The following is a 14,628-nucleotide window of genomic DNA, read 5'->3' as shown; positions in this document are numbered from 1 at the left end:
TAGCCTTAGCTCCCATATATATGTATCATTTGATTTGGTGTTTAAGTCCCTCACATCCGTAATATGCATTCGACAACAATGATATATGCTACCAGTTATCAGATACAGCCCAGAAATACCTTCCCCAAATTTGATTAAGATCGGTTCAGATTTGCATATAGGTCCCACATATACCCTCAACCGATTTCGGGTTAATTGTGCACCAAATGGCCAATATCAGTCCAAATGACCTGAATTTTGGCATATCCGATCGAATTCGAACTAGAAGCAAGTACATTAAATTCGGAGAATGCTCCCAGCTATCATATATATGTTTCATTTGATTTGGTGTTTAAGTCCCTCACATCCGTAATATGCATTCGACAACAATGATATTTGGTACCAAATATTTTATAAAGCTCGGAAATACCTTTGCCAAATGTTATCGAGAAAGTTTAAGATTTTGATATATCTACCATATATATTCTTAATCCGATTTCAGGTTTATTATGCAAATAATGGCTAATATCAGCAAAAATGGAGTGAATTTCAGGACGTACGTTTCCATTTTGTGCAACTCGGCTCCCATATATATTTTTTCAATACAATCCCCTTCCAATTGATATCATGCACTCTATAGCAAACTATAACTGCTCTAAAGCCAAATGTTGATTAGTACCATTTAGTACACATTTCCATAACAACCTGCATCATACAATCCAATAGAAATCATATTTCCCAATATCAGGATTCCAGCCCAAAAAGTTTCACCCCAATCCTAATTGTTCAAATTTAGTACTATTTAGTACACATAAGTACTAAATAGCTTCCTACTTACCACACAAGCCTACACTCCCACAGTAACCTCAACTCTAAATTTCAGGATCGGTTTGCATAAACGCAAACTGTACCAAATTTAATACCATATAGTACGAATTTCCACAGCAATACTTATTCCAAAGTTTAGCATTTCATCTTTATCGGTTCGCCTAAATACAAAATGTACCAAATTTAGTACATTGTAGTCCATATGAGTACAAATTTCCAAAACTAAATTTCCGTATTACATCCCTATCGGTTCGCCTAAATCCAAATTGCACCAAATTAAGTACCATTTTCGTACCTAAGTACAAATTTTCGTTACTCCTACATCCTACAGCCCAATTGAAATCGTATTTTCAATTTTAAGGATTCCAACTCCGACGGTTCACCCAAAATTTAAATTAAAATTAAGTAGGAAAACTTCCTCCACTCCATCAGTAATGTTAATTTCAAATTTCAGGATTCCAGCTCCATACGTTTCTCCAAATTCAAATTGTACTAAATTTAGTATCGTTTAGTACTTTTCGTATACTTGAGTACACATTTCCAAAATTACCTCCTTAAATCGACCGCATTCCTACTTTATCAAGTTTTTAGCTTTAACCGTTCACATGATTCAAAATGGTACCAAATGTAGTACATTTTAGTACTTCTCGTACACTTAATAGTGCGAATTTCCAAAAAAAACCTTTTGGTACAAATATCATTTCTACTGTTTTTGGTACCCTGTCTGTCTGACTGGTGCGCACGATAACTTTCGAGGGAGTGTCCGATTAGGTCTAAACTTGGTACATCGTAATATTATTATCAAACTTAGATCGAGTTCGAAGATGGGTAATATCGGTCCACTTCTTCTGGTACCTCCCCCATAAAAGTCGAAATTTTCAAAGAAAATATTGTACTACACCGAAAGAGAAGGAACCAATTTGGCAAATCCGAATATTTTAGTTCTAGGTTAGGTGCGAAAATTGACAATATCGGTCTTATAAAATGTATTGTAAATGTAAATGTCCGATTCTCTTCAAATTTCACGCATCACAATATTTTTATTAACACAAAATCAGGTGTAAAGATGGGACCTGATCTTGTGTTAATATTGGTTCCTCCCCATAAAATATCCATGTAGCTCATAAAACGTGAAAATAACATCGGATTCCATTTAAACTCGACACGTCCCAAAATGTCTATCAACTCATAATCTGTTTTAAAGATGGTAGAGATCGGAAGATTCATTCTGGTACCTCCCCCCATATAGGGATCAAGATTTTGAAAATGATATATATCTGCCAACCCCTGCTGGTACCTCCCCCACAAAGGCTCAAAATTTTTAGTATCCATGAAACTCATAAAACGCGAAGTTAACATCCAAATCCATTCAGACTTGACACATCCTAATATTTCTATTAATTCAAGATCTGTTATAAATATGGTGGAGATCGGACCATTTCTTTTGGCACCTCCCCCACATAGTGTTCAAGATATTGAAAAAACAAAACGCTCATTTCAACATTTTCTAAAAATTATCAAATATCTCATATTAAGTGGACACGTCGCAATATTCATATCATAATTATTTAGGTCCAATATGAAATGGACAATATTGGCCCTTTCCTTGGGAAACTACTCCATAGAGGGTCAAAAATTCGAATAATCATAACAGAAGTCAACATATATTTAAATAATCGAACATTGGCCGAGGGTATCATCTGTCGGCAAAACCGACTGATACTTTTGTCTGCTGATATTTTATCTAGAGTAAAGATGACACATATTGATCAACTTCTTCTCCTACAAAGAGGAATCCACGATTTAGACCAAACTTTGCTCATCTCTGGTCAAACCATATATGATGAGGATATATATTTGTCGCCGAACTGATTGAGACTTTCTAGCTGGTTTTCCTTTTTAATTAATTAAAAATGTTATTTTCTTTATTCTCCCGAATCATACATTTTTGATGCTCCCTTTGATCTCTATCGGAATGGTTGTAAAAGAATTTTAATTCATCTTCAACAAGAATGGATAAAACTTGTTGCAAAAATATTTTTTCAAATCACCGCAGAACAAGTGACTTTAAATGCCTTGATTGTTTATAAAATGTTTTGCCAAAAATATACATTTTCCCACTGAATATTGCAATTTTTGCAACAATGCTACATAACTTTCCCGAAAAATTACAAAATTCCTCTAACGATATCCCTCATTCCTCCACATGGGGTTCCTCTCTCTCTCCCCCTCCTCAAAATGTGTTGTTTATTGATGATGTATTCTTGATAAACAACCATATGTATGAAGAGATTGATAAATCTGCATGGATTTGTTGTAGATGTGATTGTATTTGCTGTTGTTGTTATTGTTATTGCAACTCATACTTTTGGAGCAAAAAGACTTGTATTGTTGCCTTTTAGTTTTCAAAACTGGCCAAAAATGCTGTTGTTTATTTGTTAGAAACACATTTGTTTTCTTTTAATTATTTCGGTTTTTTTTCTGCGAGAGGGAGAGAGGGGGAGGGTGAAAGGAAAAATTAAAATAAAAAAAGAAATTTCATTAACAAGGAGGAAATTTACACTTCCCACTTGGCCCTTCTCTCGCCTCAAATGAAAATGCACACACACACACACTAAGACGCAACCACAGTCAAAAAATTCAAAACAGCTGCAAATGAAAGCAAAGAGTAGACAGTGTTTTGAGTTAAAAAAAAAACATTTGAAATAATTTGAAAATATTTTTTTAATATATTTTAGACAGGCAGAAATTAGAGGAAATTATTGAATTTAGGTACGAAACTCTGAACTATCACCAATTTTTAAAAGATCTAAGAAGATGTAATCGAAATGAAAGCAATCCCCCTAATTAACGTAAAAAATACTTGAAATGGGAGTTATCCTTACAAGGAGACCATTCCAAAAGTGGATCGATATGACCCATTTTCTGTTCCAATTATTCTGTATGTCACTACTAAATTTCAGAACTATATCATAAATATTGAGAAATGGTCAACAGTACAGGGGGAGGTAAAAAAAACTGCAATAAAGTCAAACGCCATAATTTTTACATTTTTATACCCTCCACCATACTATGGAGGGTATATTAACTTTGTCATTCCGTTTGTAACTCCTCGAAATACTCATATCAGACCCAACAAAGTATATATATTCTTGATCAGCGTAAAATTCTAAGTCGATTTAGCGATGTCCGTCTGTCTGTCTGTCTGTCCGTCTGTCTGTCTGTCTGTTGTAATCACGCTATCTTTCGAATGAATTGAGATAGGTGGCTAAAATTTTGCACACATGTTTATTTTTCCAGTAGGCAGGTTAAGTTCGTAAATGGGCCATGTAGGTCCACGTTTTCATATAGCCACCATATAACGGTACCTCCCTATATTCGGTATTTTGATGATTTTAGCGACATTATTCACGGGAATTGTTTCAAATTTGGTATTTGAAGTTCAAAATGGATACTACACCCTAAGACAGAAAATTGTCTGTACAGGTCCACGTCTTCATATAGCCCCCATATAACGGTACCTCCCTATATTCGGTATTTTGATGATTTTAGCGACATTATTCACCGGAATTGTTTTAAAATTGGTATTTGAAGTTCGTTATGGGAACTACAGTCTGTGACAGAAAATTGTCTGTGCGGGTCCAGGTCTTCGGATAGCCCCCATATAACGGTACCTCCCTATATTCGGTATTTTGATGATTTTAGCTACATTATTCACCGTTTATTTCAAGTTTCGAATTTGAATATGGTAATGGCTTATGACAAACAATGCCTATGTATGTCCACGTCGTATAGACCCCAAAATAACGGCTATATTCGGTATTTTTAAAATTTTAACAGAATTTTTTAAGGATTTTATTTTTTGAAAATTTCCAAATTCGTTGCAAATGGTGGAGGGTATTAAAAGTTCGGCCCGGCCGAACTTACTGCTTTTTAACTTGTTTTTAATTTTATTGAATGAAAGCAAAAAATGTCGGAAATAGCATACAATTTTAGAATAAGTTTAGATTTGTTCGAATTGGTCAACTTTGGCACGAATTATGGCCTTCAAACGGCCAATGAAAAAGTCACATGCTGTCCGAATGTTGCTCTGCGGTATTTTGGTCCATTCCCGGCGAAGCGCTTGCTTGAGGTGATCGACACTTTGGTATTTTTTAGTGTCAACCTTGCTTTCCAAAATACTCCAGACACAATAGTCCAACGGATTGGTATCTGCAGATTTTGGTGGACATTGTGCGCAGGAAATGAAGCGAGGAACCTCATTTGGCGCGTGATGAGTCCTGTTGGAATGTCCCAGCCAAAATGTTTGCGTGGCCAAGGCTCTAATACATCCTCCAGAATATTTTCACGATAATATTTGGCATTTATTCTGATGCCACGGTCGATTAATACGAGCGGAGAGCGACCATCCGCTGTTATGGCCGCCCTCACCATCACCATGTCCGGCGCTTGAGTTCTGGTGGCCAACCGAAGGTGCACATTTTCAGCTGACCTCTTTGGCAAGTAAACCCGATCATTTTGTTTGTTTACAAACTGCTGGACAACGAATGTTTTCTCATCGGAGAAAACCAAATTCGGCAGTTCACCACTTTCGGGCAAGCGAAGCAACTCTTTGGCTATTTTCTTTCTCTGAGTCTATTTTCTTTCTGTAGGGGTGTAAGTTCTTGCTCTTTTTTGAATTTCAATGGCTTTACGCCGAGCTCATTTTTCAATATTTGCCCTATGGAATATTGCGATATCTTCAGCACACGAGCCATTTTTCGGCCACTGCGACGCGGGTTTCGATCAAGTCGCTTCTTTACTTTTCAAACCATTCTTGCTGATGTTGCTGTTTTTTTCCGTCCACTTCCTTAACGTCGGGCTACGCTACCAGTATCACGGTAACGAGCGATGATATGAGACACAAAGGATTTATTTACATTTAAATGCTGGAATGCTCTAACGATAACCACTTCTGGTTTTCCAGCCAAATATAAAGAAATCACACTATCACGCTTGAATTCCATCACGAATAAATTTTTTTCGGGAAAATTTTCACCAAAATGCTTTTGTATGCTTGTAAAAAAATAATGTCACTGGAATAATTTTAAGAGTTGCCGGACGAGTGGCTACGAAATGACAGCAGTCTGAAGTTGGTAGCAGTTTATTCATATCACCCTTTATAGGGGTCCCTTTTTACATGGTCAACAATAGGGTCTTAACAACATTTAGCCCACGAACCCAGAACTCCTATGGTGTTTTGATCTATATGCGAGTACTATCAAGTCCACTTGGCATTTTCCACAATTCAGGCGTCAACTCAAAAAAAGTCCGAGGAAAAATTGATCAAAACAAATTAAATTGTATCAGTCAGTCAGGTTTTGCCGACAGATGTATTACCTCGGCCAATGTTCGATTATTTAAATATATTTTGACTTCTGTTATGATTATTCAAATTGTTGACCCTCTAGAGAGTAGGCTCCGATGGATTAGGCCCATATTGTCCATTTCGTATCGGACCTATATAAATATGATATAAATATTGCGACCTGCCAGGTTCGGACTATATTGGTTACTTCCTACACCATATATGAGATATATTATATTTTTTTAGAAAAATTGCTCACTTGTTTCGCAAGTTATGACAGATAATAGTATTGATTGACCCTTTGTGGGTTAGGTGCCAGAAGGAGTTCGCAGATATATATCATCTTCACAACAGATCTTGTGTTAGCAAAAATGTTTGTATGTGTGAAATTTTAAGAGAGTTGGATGCTTATTTCACTTTCTCGGAGCGTTTTGTTTTTTAAAATCTTGATGGATATTCAAAATTATGAACCTCTGTGAGGGAAGTACCAGAAGGAGTGGACCGATATATCCCATCTTCACAACAGTTTTTGTATTAGCAGAAATAATGGGATGTATGAAATATAGAGAGATTCTGAGGTTTATTTCGGATTTAATAAACGTTTTGGTTATCCAAATATTGACCCTTTGTGGGGGAGGTACCAGAAGAAATGGTCCGATTTCTACCGTTTTTATAACAGATGTGTGTTGATAGAAATATTCATAGGTGCCAAGTCTAAATGGAATTGGATATTAATTTTGCGTTTTATGAGCTCAATGGATATTCCAAATTTCAACATTTTGTGAGGGTGGTACAGGAAGGAGTGGACCATTATATTTCATCTTATCACCAAATATTGGGTTTAAAAAATGTTGGGATGTGTGGATTCTTACATCACATTTTATAAAAGTCATGATTATTCAAAATTTTTACCCTTTGTGGGGAAGGCCCTTGACGGAGTGGACCAATATTATCCATTTTTGCACCTGACCTAGAACTGACGCAGATATTAGGATTTGCAAAGTTGGAACAAAATCGGATTATTGCTCTTTCTGTGTAGAAAATATTTTTTTGGTTTTTTTTTTTTTTTTTTTTGAAAATTTCGACCTTTTGTGAGGAGGTACCACAAGGAGTGGACCGATGTATTCCATATTCACACCAAGACATGAGTTAGAAAAACTATTGGGATGTGTGAAATTTAAAGACAATCAGGCTCTTACATCACATTTTTATTGAGAAAAAATTAATTTTGTCGCACAGTGTTATCTATTATTTGTTCTACAACTAAATGTATTTTTAACCTCCAACCACTGTTCCTTTAAATTCTTCAAAAACAAAAAAAAAAGATTGTACACACCACAGCTTTTGGAACACACAGCAAACACAATTGTGAGTGTGTGTGTTTTTCTATGAAATGTATTCTGCTGGCAGCAGGTGTTGACAGTGACCCAATTCTCAAAAGCAAAATAGTCGGTGGAATGAATCTCTTATAGATCGCTTTAATATTTTTCTTTTTAGTTTCAGTTTCAATTTTTTTTTTTTTTGGTTTTGGCAAACAAATGATGTCATTAAACTAATTTTTATTAGATAAACGATGAGAATAATTAAATGTTTAAATTTGTTAGTTTTTTTGTAAATGTTGTTATGAGATTTATTATAAAATCTATTATGACTTTGGTGTCGATCCAAAAGTTTACAAGACATAACTATGTAAATCGTACGACATAGACATTTGTCAACATTCGAGATACATCGAAATGAAAGTGCAAAAAATGTCGGAAATAGCATCAAATTTTAGAATAAGTTTAGATTTGTTCGATTTGGTCACCTTTGGCACGAATTATAGCCTTCAAAGGGCCAATAAAACCGACAAACGCTTCCCGAATGTTGCTCTGCGGTACTTTGGCCCATTCCCAGTGAAGTGTTGCTTGAGGTGATCCTCATTGCTTTCCAACCTTGCTTTCCAAAATACTCCAGACAGACACAATAGGCCAACGGATTGATATCCGGAGATTTTGGTGGCCATTGTGCGTTGGAAATGAAGCGAGGAACCTCATTTTGTAACCATTCTTGGGTGGCGAGTGCGATGGTGCTGAGTCCGGTTGGAATGTCCAAGGCCTACGGCCAAAATATTTGCGTGCCCAAGGTTTTAAAACAGCCTCCAGAATATTTTCGGGATAATACTCGGCATTTATTCTGATGCCACGGTCGATTAATACGAGCGGAGAGCGACCATCGGCTGTTATGGCGGTCCACACCACCGCCATAGCCGGCGCTTGAGTTCTAGTGGCCAACCGAAGGTGCACATTCTCAGCTGACCTCTTTGGCAAATAAATAGGATCATTTTGTTTATTTACAAACTGCTAGACAGCGAATGTTTTCTCATCGGGGAAAACCAAATTTGGCAGTTTACCACTTTCGGCCAAGCGAATCAACTTTTTAGCCCTTTTGAGTCTGAGTCTATTTTCTTTCTGTTGCGATGTAAGTTCTTGCACTTTTTTGAAATTTCAATGGCTTTACCCCGAGCTCATTTTTCAATATTTGCTGAATGGAATATTACGATATGTTCAGCTCACGAGCAATTTTTCGGCCATTGCAACGCGGGTTTCGATCAAGTCGCTTCATTACTTTTCGAACCATTTCTGCTGATGTCGTTGATTTCTTCCGTCCAATTCTTTGTCGTCGGGCTACGTTACCAGTATCACGGTAACGAGCGATGGTACGAGACACAAAAGATTTATTTACATTTAAATGCTGGAGTGCTCTAACGATAGCCCCTTGTGATTTTCCAGCCAAATATAAAGAAATCACACTATCACGCTTGAATTCCATCACGAATAACTTTTTTTCTAGAAAATTCTCACCAAAATGCTATTGTACGCTTGTAAACAATATAATGAGCTCTCACTGGAATAATTTTAACAGCTGTCGGTCGAGTGGCTTGGAAAGGACTGAAGTCGGACGAGTGGCTTGGAAATGACTGAATTTGTTTGCAGTTTTTTCATCTCACCCTGTATATCTGCGAATCACTTCAGGTACCTCAGCATTTGTCTGTCATAAGTTTCGAAATAAGTCAGCTTTCGTTACAACTTCCTATATCTAAATATGTCTTTCAACCAGAAACCTGCGAAATTTGCATCTGTATTAGATGAGGTATGAAAATGGAATACTTCGGTCGACTATATCTGGTACATCACGCACATTTTAAGGTTTTCTAAAAATTATCACATACAATATTTATATAATATATTTAGGTCCGATACGAAATGGACAATATTGGCCCATTCTTTCGGAACCTACACCATAGAGGGTCAACAATTTGGATAATCACAATAGAAGTCAAAATACAAATATATTAAAATAATCGAACATTGACTGAGGGCACACATCTGTCGGCAAAATCGATTGATGCTTTGACTTTTCATATGGAAGGTTCTACAAGGAGTGGGCCGATAACATTATAGACCGCAATCATTTCAAATTTCGTATTTGAAGATGATAATGGGTACTACAGCCTATGACAAATATGTGCGTATGAAGGTCTTCGCCTTCGTATGGCCACCATATGACGATACCTCCCGATATTCGTTAATTTGATGATATTAGAAACATTATTCACCGGATCTGTTTCAAAATTCGTACTTGAAGTTTGTAATGGATGCTTCAACCTACGACAGAAAATTTTACATGCAGGTCAACGTCTTCGTATACCTCACATACAAAGGTATCTCCCTTTTTTCAGTCCAGTCGAACTTACCTACTTTTGGACTTGTCAAAGATAGCTTTTGATCTTCTCAAAGACAATACTTGGACCTTTAAATCATTAAGGACCTATAATCCTCTTTTTCCATATAATGGGGGCTTTTGATTTTCTCAAAGAGGACCTTAGATATTTTTTTAGTTGCACCTATGAACTTCTAAAAAGAATTTTTGGGTCTCTCTATGAAAATCTATTGTTTTTTAATAGGCCCTTTAGTCTTACAGGACCTACAATCTTCCTTGGTCTACCTAATGACGACCTTTGGAATTTTGAAGGTTACCCTTGGGTTTTATTTTGGTTTTTGTCAAAAATAAAACCCTTAAGGTTCTCGTAATTTATAGAACATGTGAATTTAAAAATGAAGACGGACAGTACTCTTAAGAAGGGCCATCTGTGCCTTTTTGTTGCCTAAGGCAGATTTTGAAAAACAAAACTGCTCATCTAATCCTTTGTTTCATGAATTTTCGTTTTGTTTAAAAAAAATTGGCCGTCTTGAACTTGTCCTTAGGTAGATATAGATACATACTTTTGCAGTGGGTTTTGAGGTACCAATTTGCGGAACTTTGTGGCTATTTAGGATGGATTCTTAAATAATTATAAATTTTACAATTAAGCCTTCTCAACGAGGTCCATTCTGCCATTTTGAAGGTGACTCCGTAAGAACTTCGGTTGGCTGTTGTAAACAGATCGAACCTTTGAAAAAAAGCTCAATATGCCTTCCCAAAAAAAGATATTCCAAAAATCAAATCAGAACCCCAAACGATTTTCTTATAAAAATTCACAAATGTTAATTTTCAGGGATGTGATCACCATCCCCATTTTAAATGCTTACAATGACTAAGTATTTTGCATTGGGGAGCAATAAATCGTTTCGTTTCCAACATTTGTTGTAGAATTTCCAAACACCACACTCACAGAGAACCGAAGAGAAGCCAAGAGATCAAGGCCTGCAAAACCAAAGAGCGCAACAAATGTTCGACAAAAAGTTCGATTCCGGAAAATCTCTGCCAAGGAAATATAGAAATATGCAACTGAGAAAATTCTACAAATGAAAACTCACATGAAAATTATTCAGTGGCTGACTGATGAGGTTGGTCAATTTTTCAAAATCAGTTCAGTTTAGATCGTGGAACGAATTTGTGTCTGAAGAAAAGTAAATCTGAAGAAAATCTTTTTTTTTAATTTTGGTTTTTTTTTTTGTTTGAATAAATAGTTTTTGTAGTGCGTAAGGTCGAAAACGGCAACAACAACCACATAGCAAGCAAAACAACAACAACAATAGCGAAGAAAATCGAAAATAATCCAAAATATACCAAAAATAACAGCAACAAAACAAAGAAAAATTTCGAAATAAAATAAAAATAAAGTGTGTGTGTGTGAACAGTGAAAAAAACGAAGAAAATTTTTCAGGAAAAATAGAAACAAATTGTGTGGAAGAAAAAATCGAAGGAAAAAGAAATCAGTGAAGGAAAACTTAATAAAACAGCAACAATAATTTATTGAAAAAAAAATGAAAATTACAATTGAAAAAGTTTTAAGAAAGAAAATGAAAATCTCTAAAGGAAAAATTGTCGTGAAAAGATATCGTGGCTAGAATGCCATGGCTATGATAAAACACCAGACGAAATAAAAATTACAAAAATCAAGGAAAATGTTTTTTTTTTTTTTTTTAAATAATTGACAAAGAAAAATTATTTGAAATATGGGGTCTTTGAAAAATATATTCAAAACAAAAAATAAATTTTGGCAAATCATGAATTGATGGAATATCAAGGTTCTTCTCAAGGCAAAAATAAGAGTTTAGCAAAATAAGACATTGCCATTTTCTTGTCTTTCGATAAATTTAATTCAAATATTTCAAAACATCAAATATTTCAATATAAATCTTAGCCGATCTCGATGAAATTCGGAAAATGTATTTCCGAGATCAATAAGATATCTGATACCAAATAATATTGTTGTCGAATGCATATTACGAATGTGGGGGACTTAAACACCAAATCGGATGAAAATATGTATGGAAGCTATAGCTATATCTGAACCGATTTTCACCAAATTTGTTGTATTTGCTTCTAAACTGAATTCGGTAGGATATACCAAAATTTAGGGCATTTGGACTAATATTGACCATTGGTGCACAATTAACCCGAATTCGGATGAAGATATATATGGGAGCTATATCCAAATCTAAACCGATCTTGATAAAGTTGACCAGAGGTATTTCTAGGCTGTACCTGAAATCTGGTACCAAATATCATTCTTGTGGAGTGCATATTTGGAATGTTATGGACTTAAACGCCAAATCGGATGAAACATATATATGGGAGCTATAGCTATATCTGAACCGATTTTCACCAAATTTGATGTACTCGCTTCTAGACAAAATTCGGTCGGATGTACCAAAATTCAGGTCATTTGGACTGATATTGGCCATTTGGTGCACACTTAACCCGAATTCGGATGAAGATATATATGCGAGCTATATCCAAATTTAAACCGATCTTTATAAAATTTGGCAGAGGTATGTTTAGGCTGTATCTAATATCTGGTACCAAATATCATTCTTGTGGAGTGCATGTTTGGAATATGAGGGACTTAAACACCAAATCGGATGAAACATATACATGGGAGCTATAGCTATATCTGAACCGATTTTCACCAATTTAAATATATTTGCTTCTAGACTGAATTCGGTCGGATGTACAAAAATTAATGTCAATTGGACTGATATTGACCATTTGGTGCCCAATTAAACCGAATTCGGATGAAGATATACATGGGAGCTATATACAAATCTGAACCGATCTTGGAATGTGAGGGACTTAAACGTCATATATATTGGAGCTATAGCTATACCTGAACCGATTTTCACAAAAATTTGAAGTACTTGCATCTAGACTGAATTCGGTTGGATGTACCAAAATTCAGGTCTTTTGGACTGATATTGGGCATTTGGTGCACAATTAACCCGAAATCGGTTGAATATATATGGGAGCTATATCTAAATCTGATACGATTATCACCAATTTCAATGGGGTTCGTCCTTGGGCCAAACATATATTGTTTGCAAGATTTAATCTCAATCGGATAATAAATGCGACCTGCATTTTCTTCACAAGAATACATGGACGGACGGACTGACATGCATAAATCGACTCAAAAAGTGATTCAGTGAAAATCCTCAAAAGTAACTATGGGTCTATCTCGCTTCCTTCTACCTGTCACAAACAAATGCACAAAGATATAATACCCTTACCACTATGTGGTGTAGGGTATAAAAATCTCTACCAATCAGATTTCGAAAATTCCAATCGGAGAAAATTTATTTAAATAAAAAACCCAACACCCAATGGTCAGTCAATGTGGTCACCCAAACTCTTTCCTCTAATAGTTCGCTTCTTTATTTATTGTTTTTTTTTTTGTTTTTGGGGAAAAGTTTAAAAAGAATTTTCAAAATTCTGTTGTTTTTTTTTCTTTTTCTCCTTGTCTGTATTGCGTTATAGCATCAGCAAAACGCCTCCATAAATTTATTTTTGTCTATAAATTTCTTCTTCGCTGGCTTTGTATTTGAAAATAAACGAAATTATTTTTGTTTTCGTTGTTGTTTTTTTTTTTTTTCTTCTTCTTCAAGAAAAAGAACAATTTTATTAACTCTCTTCGCTCCCCGCCACCTCTTTCCCTATCACTTTTCCACCAAGCCATTTTTTTGTATTTATTTTCCATTTGCCAAAGATATAGGCAGCAACAGATCTGCAGAACAGACAAAAAAGATTTTTCTACAGCAGATGTTGCAGACGAAAATTCTCTCATTTCCACAGCAACGAAAAACAAACACACTCATCCTCACATATTGAGAACTTGTTCGATTATTTGCATACAAAGCTCTACGAGGGCGGATCGATAAATCACATTAATTTTAAGGGGGAATGCATGATTGCTGCAAATCAAATGGCATGTCGAACAGTATGTTGTCACACACAATCTATCTCTCTATCTCTCTTAGAAAAAGAGAGGCAAGAGATGCAGAAAGAGTGGGCCTATATGTTTCATTTTCTTACTTGCGCTAATATAGACAAAAGTATTGGGACGAGAAAAATTTGAAGATCGGACATGGATTCACAACTTTAAGTGATTTTTAATCGGGTATTCGATTCGTTTAATATGAGATATATGTTTTATATTTGTTATTTTTGTACCCTCACCGATATGGCTACAGACGGTATATATCATTTGAAACGGCCAAAACGTGTTTCATCGAAATAACGGTTTTAGACCCTAGGTCTCTTTGAGCCAAATCCGTTTCAAGAAATTTTGAGTCGATCTAGCGATGTCCGTCCGTCCGTCTGTCAGTATGTTTGTCTGACAGGCTGGTGCGCACGATAGCTTTCGAAGGGAGTATCCGATTTGATCCAAACTAGATACATCATAATATTATTGTCAAACTTAGATAAAGTTTGAAGATGGGCAATTTCGGTCCAGCCTTTCTGGTATCTCCCCCACAAAAGTTAGACATTTTAAAAAAATATTTTACTGCACAGAAAGAGAAAGATGATCCGAATTTGTTCCATTAAGATCTGTTATAAAGATGGTAGAGATCGGACCATTCGTTTTGTTATCTCCCCCACAAAAGGCCGAAATCTTCAATAAGGACTGGATGTAAGTTATGCATCAGCGGCGAAAAAAAACACGAAGAAAATTTCGGAATAGTATAAAAAAAATGATTTTGAATAAATAT

General features: G+C 35.6%; 1 protein-coding gene across 5 annotated transcripts in view; it reads left to right on the top strand.

Moving 5' to 3' along the window:
• Nucleotides 1–14,628, top strand: part of LOC101894587 (FK506-binding protein 5) — a 55,076-nt gene that overhangs the window by 2,775 nt on the left and 37,673 nt on the right. For 2 of the 5 annotated variants that reach the window (XM_011293107.2, XM_059130495.1), the window contains exon 1: nucleotides 10,936–11,046. The exons of 2 other annotated variants lie outside the window; for them this stretch is intronic. The gene's annotated coding sequence lies outside the window, so the exon portion shown is untranslated. Of the gene's footprint in view, nucleotides 1–10,935; nucleotides 11,047–14,628 lie in introns of those variants that run through there. One more of the 5 variants, XM_059130496.1, reaches the window with a different exon arrangement.

Source organism: Musca domestica, unplaced genomic scaffold (genome assembly GCF_030504385.1).
Source record: "Musca domestica strain aabys unplaced genomic scaffold, Musca_domestica.polishedcontigs.V.1.1 76, whole genome shotgun sequence".
NCBI lineage: Eukaryota > Metazoa > Arthropoda > Insecta > Diptera > Muscidae > Musca > Musca domestica.
This window is presented reverse-complemented; position numbering and strand designations above follow the sequence as displayed.